We start from the raw sequence: 14,998 nt of genomic DNA, 5'->3' as shown, positions 1-14,998 counted from the left end.
GGGATTCCGCTCGTGGCTCCCCCACGTTGTGTTTCTTTTCTCCAAAGTGGGAATAGATTTGATTTTTCTTCTCGTGATGTAAACGACACGGGCTCGTGGTCATGAAATCAATCACTAGTGATCATTGGAGGAAAATGTAAAGATCTCGGAAACGTCCCCAGGGATAAGAGTTTCCAGAAGAGAAGCAGCAGGAGCCCTGGGTTTGTGCAGAAATCATGGATAATTTCAGGCTCCCACGCAGCCAGTCTAAGTCTCCCTCCCTCCTCTCTCTTCCCTCCCTCCCTCTCTTTTTCTCTCTTAATCTTCAGATTAAAAGAGGAAAAAAATCCTTACAGATTTCCAGTTCTAACCAGGATGTAGTATTGCCTTAATTTTTCCTCAAAAAATTACCATAACAACTATATGTGTATGTATATATAATATACATACATATATATTTATATTTATATTAGTCTGAAGGCATCAGTGAACAAACACAAGCATGATTTAGGTGACTATGATCCTTAAGAGAACAGATTTACACAGGTGAATTCTGATTCCTCTCACGTTTTTGAAGGACGTTTACCAAACCAAGCACAGAGAAAGAGGCTTTAAACAGAAAGTGGCAGTTTTCCTGGACTGCAAAGACAGAGGTAAGAATGTGAGGCTGACAAAATGGGTGAGGCCCTCGGAACAAAATCCTAGAGAGCAGGGACACAGGGCCGAAGTCTACACATCTGTATTTAAACTCCCTGCAGGCTGGCAGCAGCTTCCTCAATGACCATGAACCTGTGAAGGATCAGAGGAAAATGCACATAGGCAGCTGGTAACGTCAGCAGGATCCCAACGTTCATTTGCTTTGAGGAGACAGCAGTTAGCACGCAAATCCTGCTGTGATTAAAAATCTTAAATTGGTGAAATCTTAAATGGATGAAAATGAATACAGAGAATAGGAAATGGAATAAATAGTAAAAGGACCTAACATGTTTGTATAGCCTGGGTTCTGAGATAGATCCATTGCTCTTAAAATGAGAATCATACTTTAGGAATGAGGATTACACCCTAAGAGTAAGGCAAAAGTGGAAATAGACCACCCCTCACAAATTTTCAGCAAAAATCAATATATTCCACACATTTCTTACTTTCTTGTCATAAGAAAAATTCATTCTTTTTAGAGGAAAATGTGCTCAGCCGTATTCTCTAAACTTTTCATTTATAGTACGTATGTATGAAGCATCTGATCAAAGATTTCAGTGTATGACAAAAACAGGATTAGAACAATAAAAATGAAGGGAAAAAATAAATAGCAAACGGAGAACTGAGCATGATTAATAAATTCAAGTTATCAGATGGGGACTTAAAATAAGTATGATTAATAGTTTTAGGAGAACCACAGAAAAGCTGAAAATCTGTCATTTAAATGATTATTTGGATAATTTAAAAATTTAAAAACAATCTAAGACTGAGAAATACAGTTTTAAATTTAGACCCCATTTGATGGCTTTAATAGATGACTGGGTACAGAAAGCAAGATGCATAAAAAAGGAGGCTAGTTCAATAAAAAAAACTGCAGCACAAAAGAAAAATGAATGAAAAAAGAGAACAAAGTATTAAAATATAATATAAATAGTAAAAAAAGGCCTAAATTATACCTAAAAGGGTTGATGAACAACAGGAGAGAGACAGTGGGATAAAAAAGTATGTCACAAAATTGTGGCAAAATTATTTCCATGCAGATGAAAAGTACCAGAAAGGATTAACAAATCTTAAGAAATCCCAGACAAAAACAAACAAACAAACAAATAAATAAATAAATAGAAAAAGCACACTTTGGCATTTCATTATCAAAATACTAAAATGGAAATCAGCAAAGATATAAAAGTAAGAAGAAAAGGACATATTACCTTCAAAGAGATAATAAGACTAAGTCAGCTTTCAAGAGAAAAGTGTGCATTTAAGAAAAAAATGAATATATTAACATCAAACAGACTCTGCCAACCAGAAATGCCATGTGTAGAAAAATGTACCACTCAGAAAGAAAAACACTTTGAGACAAAAATTGAATGAATTGATTGTATCCCCTAAAAGGGCATACTTTAGGGGGGAAGGATAACCCCAAATAGCAAAGAACTGCAGGAAGGAAAGAAAAATAATGGGCAGAAAAGCATGTGGATAAATATAAATGAATATTAGCAATTTAAAACAAAAATAATATTTTATAAGAATTATTGCAAGAGTAAAATGTATGTCGTCAATACCACAAAGGGGAGGGAAATGAAAATTCTCAATTTTAAATTTCTTGTATTCAAATAGAGGATGAAGGCCAGGGGTGAAGGGAGGGCAGGGACAAGGGGAAAAAATGAGAACCAAGACCTGTCATGTGAAGGTGCAGGATCCCAATAATGAATGTAACTGTACTGTACACCTAAAATGTACCAATAAACTCAATGAGCAAAAAAATAAGATAAAATAAAAATATCAAATAGAGGATGAAGGGAGATAGGAGGGAGGCAGGAGAAGGGGAAGCAAGAAAGGATTATGATGAAATATGTGTATTATGATGAAATATGTGTATGTACCACATTCCCAAGATAAATATAATTATTACAAATTGCAAACATACTAAAAATACTGACATGCCTTAGATGTCTAAATTAAGCCACTGTGAAATTTATTTTACATATTTATGCAAATTCCAAATGCAAATAATATTTATATACAACCCCCAAATATTAATAGGATGACATTTAAAGTACAGTACAGTATGTGAAGGGTGCATACTGTAAATCATTGACTAACACCTGAAAATACACAGATAGAACAGTCAGCTGACAGGAGCATAGCAAGTTCAATCTCAGCCTAGGAAACTTAGCAGGAACAGGTGTGAAAATTTTAAAAAAAAAATGTAAAGGGTTAGGGATGTAGCTCTGTCTGAAAGCCCTGAGATCAGTCTCCAGTACGAACACAGGCCAAATGCAAAACAGTTAGAAAGGAGATTTAAACTGACTGGATCAGTAAATACATTAAGTTAAAATAGATAATCACAACAGATAAAAAAGATAATAAGGATGAAAATTTTTAAGAAAGAGCCTTGTTTAAAAGAAATGTTCTTGAAAAGGGAAAGAAAAGAAGGGGAAAAAGAAAAAAGAGAATAGAAAGAAAAAATGCAAACAAAGCTTTTGTAAATAAGGAATTGGAAGAGGACTTGGAGAGGAACAGAAGGGGAAAGAAAGAATAATCAAGATATATCATGTACAGGTACAAATTCCCTATGATGAAGGTGATCATTGTATCTACCTAAAATGTAATTTTTATCTCCTCCTCAAAGAAATGTTCTTTAACTATAGCGACAAAGATGCATCATATGAACAGCAACTAAAATAAACTTTATTGTATATAAACTTTCACATTACATTAAAATCAGATGAAGTTGGCTCTTTCATTATTTTATTAATATATAAATCAAATACAGCAAAATTCACTTTTTTATACTGTACTGAACTGCAAGTTTGCAGTCACGATGCACAGTACAACAATCCCAACTCCCCTCCTCTGTTACATATGCCTCGGGGCTACCCAATTTAATCTTTTTTGCTCGGATCACAATCGCTCAACTGTTTTATGTCCATATAATTTTGGCTTTTCTACAAAATCACATAGACAGAATTACTGTATGTGGATATAGTCTCAAGTCTGACTTTTTTCACTTACTTGAAATTCATCCATACTATTATATATGAGTTCATTTCTTTTTATTCTGTTGTAGTCTGTTGGATAAATATACTACAGTTTGTTTAGGCAGTACCTAATTCAGACATTTGGATTGTTTCCATTTTTGGACAACTACAAATAAAACCATTACAAATATTCACATATAGTTTTTGTATAAACTCAAGTTTTATTTCACTGGAGTGGATTGCAGATTTGTATAATAAATGTATCCTTAACATTTTAAGGAACTATTAAATAGTTTCTCCAAGTGTCTGTACCTTGTTGCACACTGTTGCCAGCAGTTGTATTTTGGGTATTTAAAAAAAAAAATCCACTCAAATATGTATGTTGCAGTGGCTCATTGTGGCTTTAATTTGTATTTACTTATTCATTAGCTTTTTTAATCTTTTCGGGTATAGAATTGCTACTCACAGCTTTTAGAGTCAACTTTTTAAACTGTTTCTTCTTTGGAAGAGAGAGAGAGAGAGAGAGAGAGAGAGAGTGAGTGTGTGTGTGTGTGTGTGTTTGGTACCAGGGATCGAACTTGAGACTTTAGGCTTGTAAAACAGGTGGTGCAACCACTGAGCTAAATCCCCAGCTTGCTAGTATGTTTTCAAGGTTCTTTATAGTTTCCAAAGAAATCCTTTATCATATATGGGATCTATAAATACTTTCTTCCAGTCCGTGGCTTTCCATTATCTTAATGAATAACTGAAATTCTTAATCAAATTTGTTTTCTTTTAGACCATGTTTTTCTTTGTCATGTCTAAGAAATAACTGCTGACCCAAACTAGCAAAGGTTATTTTCTCTCTCTCTCTTAGTTTTTTTAGATTTTTACAGCCTTTGGTTAGTCAATATAATGTGACTGGAGAAGAGAACTTGGGGCTGTTAAGAAACTGTCATTGCAGTGTTTCCTTGTGGTGTTTACATACATGTTTGCAATGTTTTAATTATTTTTTTAAAAAAATTCATCTGTACATCTTTAGGTATATTTACTTTAAATTAAAAACATAGAAAAAAAGGAATATGACCACAGTTTGACATCCATGTGCAATACACCGAAAAATTCAAATAGCAAATTTAATGGAGGAAGACTTGCAGGTTTTGTCACTCAAGTAGACAAGTGTGTTCCCCATAATCACATGTACTCAGAATTGGTTCAGGGCTCTAGGCAAATCAGTAAACAGAAAGGTCAAAGCAGATATCTGCAGTGACTCTAAAGGAAGGATAAAGTCCAAATAACATTAATTAAACAGAATGAGATTATTTTATAGACGGTGAGAAAATCTACTGACAGACTATGAAAACAAATGTGTAAGATTCTTCAAACTCCCTAGATAGTCTCATTGTAAAAGATAAATAGTACTTAAAAAAAAGAGTCATTTTAGTAAGTTATTTTAAGTCGGATCAAGTCTTTTGGTAAAGAAAAGCTTAAATTATGTGAAAAGACCCAGCCAGATAAGACTAAAATAAAAAGATAATCTGCTGTCATAAATAGCTGAAATGCTGAAGAGAAATGCAATGTCTTATTCTGAGAGGAGTTGCAGGAACTTCGAACAGTTGATGTTACCATTCACAAGCAAGACAAAAGACACTAAAGTCCAAGACAATGTCAAAGAAAATTGAGAGTGGAACATTTTCTCCAATAGAGTGATAGCAATTGTCCTCTACTTCTGGCGCCTTCCTAAAGATTATGCGGGGTTGTCTTCTATTCTGTGGACCTTTCTCAGCCTGTGGCAATTTAATTGTCTCCAGCATGGTGTAGCTCATGACTGCATGAGGTTTGTCTTTACCACTAATGCCATTTCAACTTCGCCGTGCTACAAGCTGAGTATGTAACTCATCCTTACCCACCAGAGTGCCTCAGGGTGCCTGGCTGGATGGTAAGCAATTAATAAACGTCAGCTCCGCTCTGTTGCATTGCTACTACTGTTGCTTTCTGTGAGGAAATTACCACTTCAGTTAAATTTCTCACCTCTTTTCCAGTCTTTGGCAGAGGACGGAAGGTGTGGTCATTGCCGGAACAATCTTGCCTGTGGCTCATTTTCAAAGCCATTACTGAAAGTAGTTTTTTGTCAGTTTCCTAAATTTTCTTTAGTATCGTTAATAGAAATCTTCACTGGAAAAGCTCCTCAGGTTTTATGTGTTTACCTTCTCTTTCACTGATGAGAAACAGACCAGTGGCACTCACACAGATATTTTAAAATATATTTTCAACTACATTTTATCTGTTGCGTATTGTTTCTTGACATCTATGAAAGTAAGCAAAGTGAAATGTTCTCAAATTGATTATATTTTGATGATGAAAATAGCCAAGAAATTGATAATTTAGAAAAATATGTAGATGCTAAAGGCATACTCAAATATAACACATGATGTTTAAATAGTGAAAGGTGATTTTTATCTACAGTGTTTTCTTTGTTCCACTTCACAATTGTACTTCGTTACAAGTTATTGGGAAATGGAGAAACGAGAGTCAGGGGCCATTCGAGAGAATTTTAGCTTGCAGTATCATAACCTAAAAAAAAATTCTATATTTTGTGCGAGTTACCCTGATGCATTGACATTTATGTTTAGGGGAAAGTTATGTAAACTTCTGACTTCAGTGACTCCTTTCATTAAGGAAACAATTCTGAATACTATTATTTATTTCCTTTTGGAAGCTTACCAGGTGAAAAGATAATTCTAATTTTATGTGTCTTGGCTAACAGAAGACCTTGGCTATGAAATTTATATATCCTGCATTCCTTCACATTGTGAGCAGATTTCCTATCTGGTTGTACAATAGCTCGCTCCCCACCTCCACCCATCCCAGTTTGTCTTGTGGAATTTCTTATGTTCCCAAGCTTGTCTATCAAAGTTTTAATTAACACCACAGCGCAGGCAATGCATCTCATGCTTTGATGATGTTCTTTAGAGAAAGCCTCTTTATGAAAACATAAATACACAGAAAAGGAATAACTGTTGCTTTTTGAGATTTATTAAATAGGTACACAATTATTGTTTTGTAGGTATTAGTATCTTTATTATGAGGAATCAGCTTCAAACAAAAGAGAAAGTTTAAAAATTCTAAGAAACAGAGCCTCGATAAAATTAAAGGGACTTGCTAATGGAAATGCAAACATCTTCAAAGTACACAGGCAAAGGAGATTTTACAGTGGATACTATCATACTTGATAAAAATACATGTGGACTAATTATGTCTTGATGCAAATAGTAGTTTACAATTCAGAGAAAGTCTGGAAAACAGGAATAGATCTTTGCCCCTGGGACACAGGAATGCTTGCTCCACAGCCCATAGCAAAGGGCAGGGCAAACCAGGCCGGAGACTGACTATTCATCTTCTGTAGGAGAAATCACACTTCCATTTTCTTAGTGCTTCACAGGAGAATGTGGAAATTTGGAGATTTTGTGAGCTCTTAAGAAAGAAATCTCAGTACATTGAAAAGATGATTTAGTAGGAGTATATGTCAGAAACTTAGAATAATTAGCTGATGGGGATATGAAATAAAAAAGACAATAACTTGAAACATAGGTACCTTTGCACATATAGAAGGCTGTGGGCCTTTATTCTTCAGTTTTCCTAAAAAATCTGCACATGGAATAAATATGAATGCATAAGTAATTAATTTTAGTCTATTGTCTTGGCTTCCACTAAGCAGACAAAATTTTTTCCCATAACTTATCAACCTAACACGAAATACAAAAGCGCACTCTTAAGAAGCCAAGTCTTTTGTGTAAATTGAGTGTACGCTTACATTTTTCCACTTCTATCTTCATTTTTGGCACTATTTATGTAAAGTCAACCAGTAACATGGAAAAGAACTGTCAGAAACACAACCTCGACAACGAGTAGACTTCCACAGAGGGACTTAAAAGGAAAACAGAATGGGGCATCTGGAGTAGAGCGCGCAGGTTAGTACTGAGGCTGTGGTAGCAGGACAGGAATGATTTCTGTTGGAAGATCGCAGTGAGTAGAATGTTTCTCTTCTCCTTTCACGGAATTTCAACATCGGATCAACGTTTTCAGATAATGTTAAAAAGGGGAAAAATGTAAAGACTAGGGATGTAAGTCCTATTGCCGTGGTTTCATTTAATAAACTGCTCGAATCGGTGATTTTGAAAGGCGCTTCTGCTAACTTGTTACTGGTATTCCTCAATACGTGGGGTTAGAGTGAGTGCATAAGTAGTGTTTTTTTATTAACTGTAATTTTACATGTCTTTCGGGATTATTTCCATTTATGCTTTATATTTATGCTGCTTAGGTGTTTTCAAACATCAAATCCCATGAAATATACATTTTTTCAGAACTTTATAATGCTCTGCATAAGGAATATGTTATTTCCTGCTAGCTTGTCCCCAAGGTGTGGCATTGCTCTGCTTTACTTGGCACAGTGAACGTTGCTGTGCCCCAGGCAGCTGACAGCTTTGTACTTTTGTTTATTGGTTTTCTTGTCCTGCTCCTCCTCCTCCTCCTCTCCTCTCCTCCTCCTTTTCCTTCTCTTCGTCCTCTTCTCCCCATCCTCTCCTCTTCCTCCTCCTCATTTCCTCCCTGTCTCCCTAGAATTCTTTCTAATTTCTTCACATTATACAGCACCCATAAGCTTGAAGACACTACTGTGTGACTGTTTTTTAAAATGCGCTATGTATTTTTTAAATTGGCTTTTAAAAGTGTTTTTGTGCCCTAAAAAAAAGAAAGAAAAGAAAGTTGGCCTAATTTAAGTTGAAAAGAGCAGAGTCTGGTTTAGATTGTGGAACAAATCATTTCAGTCTAAATGGGGCACTGCTGGTGGGGTTTACACGAGCCAGACTTGTGGCTTCTTCTGTTTTCCTTTATTTTGCTCTTCTAGCCGCAGAAGTAATAAACAAGCTTACAGAGAAGGTCTCTCTAAGGGTGTGGTGCAAGGACTTTGGGTCCTTCGGGCTATGAGGACACACGAACAGATAAGTTTCTATTTAGAGTCATTAGAATAAGTACCTAATTAAAGGTTTCTTGGCACCTAAGTGTTGGGAACAGGCTGAAAGGACTCTGCTGTCCACAAGCTTGAAGCTCTGCCAGTGTTAACAGGCCAGACAATTTTTGCTGTTGGGAAGGTGGTCACATTGGGTTGTATTTAAGTCTGGAAGGAGAACTCCGTACTAGGCAAGAATGAATAGAAATACTTCATTCACTTTGAGCAACTGCAATGTGTATCTAGGTATTTAAATTTCCTCCGGCCATTCTAAACTGTATTTTTTTTTTCAGTCACATTTTAAAAATTGGTGTTCGATAGTCATTTTAATATAGACGTACTACTTATACTCCAGATGGTAAAGACCAATTTCTTTAGTTTTAAAACCAAGACCCTTGACATCTGATTTTCCTTTAGGGACGTTCGACTAACTTCGCTGGAAACTAGTCTGTAGCCTGCGCCGGGTGGTTGATGACTCATTCCAGGTACCAGAAAGCTGGAATGCTCATAAAGCTTTCCAGAGAAAATTTTCGGCAGGCGTTTTGTGACTAGACTCTGACTCTGAAAGCAAACGCTCTGGGCAGGCAAGTCCTAAGTAGACAGCCCTTCTTCCCTGGCTGATCGTGCTTTGTCATTCTTTGCAATCACTTCTTCACGATCTGAGGCTGCCAGGTGATGCCCCCACTGACTCCCTCTGTCTTTCTCTCCAGGGCCTGCTCTTGTCTGGCCTAGACCTGATTCTGCAAGGGTGGGCTTGACTCTGAGCAGAGAAAAAGAGAAGCACGGGCAGAATTGTTTTCTTTTATCTTTTTAACACTGCATTTGAGTTAACTTTGAGAGCAAAGAACCAGAGCTTTCCTAAAAGGATGCCAAGTGTTCTGACTGAACACAAAGTTTCTCATAAGACCTAGATCTGAGAAGGAAATAAATGTCCCTGAGAAACAACACATAGAAGGAGACAGTTTCTGTGCTGTAGGAACAAACCTCCCTTGCTCCTGGAGAAAGAGAGAAATGCATATTCCCAGGTCCAGACTGGCACACAGTACTTGCTGTGGTCTGAATTTTTGTTTTCCTGACATTCATGTTGAAATCCTATCCTTCCAGGCTATTAGGAGGTGAGGTATTTGAGAGGTAGTAGGGTCGCAAGGGTAGAGCCTTCCCGAATAGGATTAGGGTCCTTAAAAGAGAGACTCAAAGAGCCTCCCTCTCCCTCACACCCAGTGGGGCCACTGTGAGAAGGTGGTGTCCATGAGTCAGAAAATGCCGAATCTTTCGGAGCCTGGATTTGATCTTAGACTTCCCAACTTCCAAACAGTGCAAACTAAATTTCTGTTGCTATAAGGCACCCCACTCATGGAATTTTTATATCAACTTCAAAAGACTGAGGTGGCACTGAACGCAAATCCATCCCAGAGCAGTTACCCACAGTTTGGGTGTGAGGCTGCTTTGTCCCACTCAGTAAAGAGGGTGTATACCTCTGTCAAGCGCTGTCACCAGGGATGGCTCTCACGGTGCAATGCCTGGTGCCAATGACCTTTTTGAAGGAACATTACGTTGGTAGTAACAGCATTTTAAAGGACAGGCCGGAAGGCAGTGGTAATGTTCCCAACAACAATGGCGAAGGCTTTAGTGCTCCACGGGACTGATGATGTCATGTGAATAGCCTCAATGTAGTGACTGGAGGGTTTGCCAAGGCAATGACGTAGTAACAGAAATGTGGTTTGACGCAGAGAGGCTGGCTCTTCACAAGGGTGAAGGGTGCAGGGAATGAGAGTTGGTGAGCAGGGCTTGCCCAGCCCAGCCCGACCCGCTGTCCTTCTCCACTTCCTGTCGAATGGGCTGTCAGAGAGCAGGTGACACAGAGAAGCCCTAGGCTTCCAATGTTGACACCACTCAGGTGTTGTCTCTTCCCCATGTTCAGTCAGTTGTCCTACTCAGCATCAGTGGCTTCATCAACAACGCAAGCTGTCATTTGTTTCGTGACAGCAATAAACGGGTGTTAATAACGGCACCAAGCTGGCAGAAATGTTTGAGAATGAAATGTCGTGATGTCAGCTCCCATTATAACCAGTGAGGCCTTTGGTATCACGCTCCTGTTATCTTACCTGTGTCTTCTTTCTTCACTCTCTGACTGCCAGTGGAAAGAGAGGAGGAGTTGAGAGTAGGTCATCAGTGGCAAGAGGGGTCGATACAGATGAAAGGGCGCAGAGCTCAGCAGGGAACAGGGACTCCTCCCCTCAGACCTTCAGTGGCCTTATTTGGAGCAACTCTCCGCTAAGAGTAGGACTTTTCCTTTAATCCTCACAGCAGTCAGCAAAAAGTGTAATAGGATGGAATTGTAGTCGACACAGAAAAAAATGACTTGCATAAAGTCAAATTATAATCATATTTACCAATGAATTTGCATTTTGAAAATGCACAGTACAGCAATTCCAAGTACTATATTAAACATTTAAAAAGGAAACATATGCAAAGACTAATGGTAGAGATGTGGCCACAAATTTATTTTTTCCTATCAAGTCTGAATCAGGTATTAGAAATCTGTTGATCACCGGTAATAGTTTTGACTTGACTGAAGATGTAGTCGGTTAAATATGAAGGAATAGATTAATCTCTGGCTGGATAAAGCTCCATAACAGAGTCTGCCAGAAACGTACACACCAGGAAAAGAAAAACTTGTTTAAATATTGTAATTTATTGAGACATCAGAGATGAATACAAGTTACCTTTGGCCTCTGTGATGACAAGAAGCTCCTGGTGGTGAACATGAGCTTCCAGACATTTATTAGCTCAGAGAACTGCTGAAGTGTGTTTACATTTCTTTGGATGGACTTTGCATTTCTCATTTGTACATAAATAAAATCATATGGACCTTGAGCCAACACATATCTATATTGGTATCCTGTGTGATATTAGGGAAACTTATTTAATATCTCTGAAACTCAACTACTCACTCAAAAAGAAGGCTAGTGATGAACAGTTAAATTGCCAAGAGGTTTCTATACTTTGACATCTATCCTGGCAAAGTGAGAGGGGGCTGGAAGCTCAATAAACATTAGCTTTTCTTCTTCCTCACTTTCCAATGCATCTTCTCTTTTTCAAGTACCATATTTACATTTTTTTCCAAAAATTATTATTTTGGTACTAAGTATGCTCTTTCTTATTTGACAGTTATAAAGGCTGAGATATGAAATGTTTGCTAATGTGAAATAGTTATTTCTTTCAGGGCACAGAGGACATATGAGCAGTGGTTGTTCCTGTGAGCGTGTGTGTGTGTGTGTGTGTGTGTGTGTGTGAAATCTTTAGATTTCAATACAAATAGAGTAGAGAGGTAAATAAAAGTGCCAGAATAGACACATTTTTTTTTCCTTTGGTACTGGGGATGGAACTTGGGACCTTGGCAGGTAGTGGAACTACTGAGGTAAATCCCCAGCCCTGAGAATTGTTGCTATTAATGTTCAGAACAAAATGAATTTGCATGCACTTACCTATGCAAGCATGTGTGTAGGCAGGGCGTGTGGAGGAGTACAGACCGACCGATGGACAAACAAAAATAGTCTCCTTCTTCCCTCCACATGTAAGCCTCTGCAGCTCTGCTCCCTGCGTGTTCCTTGGATTATCACATCTACTTCTGTGTTTACAATGTTATGCAGATAAAGTCATCACTGTAACCCAAAGTGAATCCCATCATCCATTTTCTGGCCACACTTTCACTTCAAACTCAACACAATTGAAGTAAAAGCCCTTGCGTTTCCCGCCAAACAGACTTTCTGACATTAAGAACTCAGTTACTTGTAGTTGGTAGGAAATTTCAATTTATATATTGCAGTGTCCTACCACTGCAATGTAATCCTCGAGGACCCGAGCTTTGGTCATCTATTTACATTTCAGACCTAAGGAACACATTATGTCATCAAGTGATTCATCATATTAAAAAATAAGACAGCTCACAAATCGTCCTTAAATGGCCCTTTCATATGTTTCCAGGTAGTCCCCAGTTTATGATGGTTTGACTTCAACTTAGAACTTTTTGACTTTCTATGGCTGTGGAAATGAGATGCATTCAGTAGAATTGTTCTTTGAAGGCATTTTGTTTTGTTTTGGTTGTTTGTTTGATTGCTTGTTTTTGGCAGAGTCTTGCTCCGTAAATCAGGACGCCCTGGAACTTACTATGTAACTCAAGCTGGTCTTGACCCTTGAACTTGTGATCCTCTTTCACCCAAGTTCTGTGATTACATGTGTGCACCACAATGCCTAGCTGCATCTCTGGATCTGGAATTTCATTTTATTCAGGGCAAGTGATATGTGGTACAGTATTCACTTGTAATGCTGGGCAGCAATGACCAAGTAAACAAACTGGTATGATACAGTGTACTCTGGTTAAAGTATAATGTTCATTAGGTTAGGCATATTCAGTGAATTTTCAATTGATGATATTTTCAGTTTACAATGGAGTTATCGAGCCATTACTCCAACATGAGTTCAAGACATCTGAATGTCTGTATGTGGCTAAGAGAAAGGTGCAAAGATTTTGACTGTTACCTACCACATAGACCACTAGCCTCAAATCCCAGCAATGCTCCTTACTTACCATCATCTGACTTCCTCATCCTTTGATTTATTACATGTAAAATTAGGTTGACAACAGTCCCCATGTGATAAGGCTTTTGTGAGTAAGAAACAAGATAATGTAAAATCCTTAGCATAGTGCTTGGCCTATAACAAGTGCTTACTATTGATTCTACTATGATTATTATAAAATATTACACACGTACAGAAAAGTATAAAATGCATGCAATTAGTATTTATGTACATACACATAACCTAGCATAAGAAGCAAAGAAAAACATATTAGTTATATTAAATTCAAGCTCTGTGTGTTGAGCTTTTGATCTAGAAATTCCCCCAAAGGCCATGGTTATAAGTTGATGGGGTTTGGGGAAGTGACTGGATCATCAGGGAATTAAAGTCACCAAAGGAATCAGTCTCACTCATCCACTGATGAGTCCATAGCAGAACAGGGCTTTAGGAGATGGCCCCCCCTGAAGAGAGGGGATCACAGAAGTGTGCACTGGGGATACCCCCTTTTCTGGCTCCCTTCCACCTCTTGTCTGACAGGAGATATGCTGTGTTGTTCCACTTCATGCTCCTCACCATGATGTTTTCCTCATCATAGGCCCAGAAACAATAGAACTAAGGCTCTATGGGATGAAAGCTTGAAACTGTGAGCCAAAATGAATCTTTCCTCCTCTGATTTTCTTAGGGATTTTGCCACAACAAAAGAAAACTGATACACTGTGTATCATTCTATGAATCCACTCTTTCTTTTTCTTGAAGGCTAGTCTTTACTTTAAATCCCTACTTTTGGTATTCACTATTCCTGTGTATCTTTTAATAATACATTCTATCTATCCATCCATCTCCAAAGATGTGCTAAATGTTCTGGAACTTTGTATGGATGATTCAATGTAGTCTGCTTTCTTTTGCAACTTATTCTTACTGTTCAATAATATATTAGTGAGATTTATCAGTGTGGCTAAAGCTAACTTTAGCTCACTTATTTTCACAGCTATTTTTTATTACATTGTGTAGATACATCAGTCACACTTTGTTTCATCCTGGTCTCTGCTATGTGGCATTGAGATTAATAGTTGTTGCCAACATAAATAGTGCTTCTGGGCTACTTAGTCATTGGGTGATGAAGGATTTATCTTTCATCTTGATATAAATTTGCCTCCATATCATGTCCATACATTGTTTCTAATTCTTCCCTATAAATACACATAGATTCTTATATTTTTCACATCTTGCCGCTGTGATTTTAAATTTTTATAAAATTTGGTTGACTTTAGTTTTACTGACATCACATTTTGAAGATCTGTAACAAATGCATAGTTGTCATAAAAGTCATTCCAGCAATACAAAAGGACATAAATATAAGAAGAGGATGCCACCATCTTCCAGTTGCTAGTAATTAGTGCCTGTTAAAGTTTGGTGAACATTTTTCCACTCTCTTCCTATACCCATACCTGTACATTCAAATATACATATGTTACTTTAATTTGAAAGGACTTGTTTGCTAGACACAGAAATGAATTCCCAACTAGTTTGAATAATTTATTTACTCTTATAGGCAGGAGATTCAATGGAATTGAAACACAGTTCCATCCACAGTTCACATGGTAATGATGGAGATTTTTCTCCATCTCGGTCCCCAGCGTCTTCTGGTCTCTGCTTTGGGGTAGCCTCATTCTCATTGGTTAAAGACAGCTTGCTATTTGCAGAAGCAAATGAGACCATTAACATCCCCAGGTGAACATCCTTCAGATTAGGCAACATGGTGATTAAACCTCTT

The sequence above is a fragment of the Fukomys damarensis genome, unplaced genomic scaffold (assembly GCF_012274545.1).
Source record: "Fukomys damarensis isolate Sample0158 unplaced genomic scaffold, DMR_v1.0_HiC HiC_scaffold_31, whole genome shotgun sequence".
Classification (NCBI taxonomy): Eukaryota; Metazoa; Chordata; class Mammalia; order Rodentia; family Bathyergidae; genus Fukomys; species Fukomys damarensis.
The sequence above is the reverse complement of the archived record's forward strand: the minus strand, read 5'-3'. Positions refer to the sequence as shown.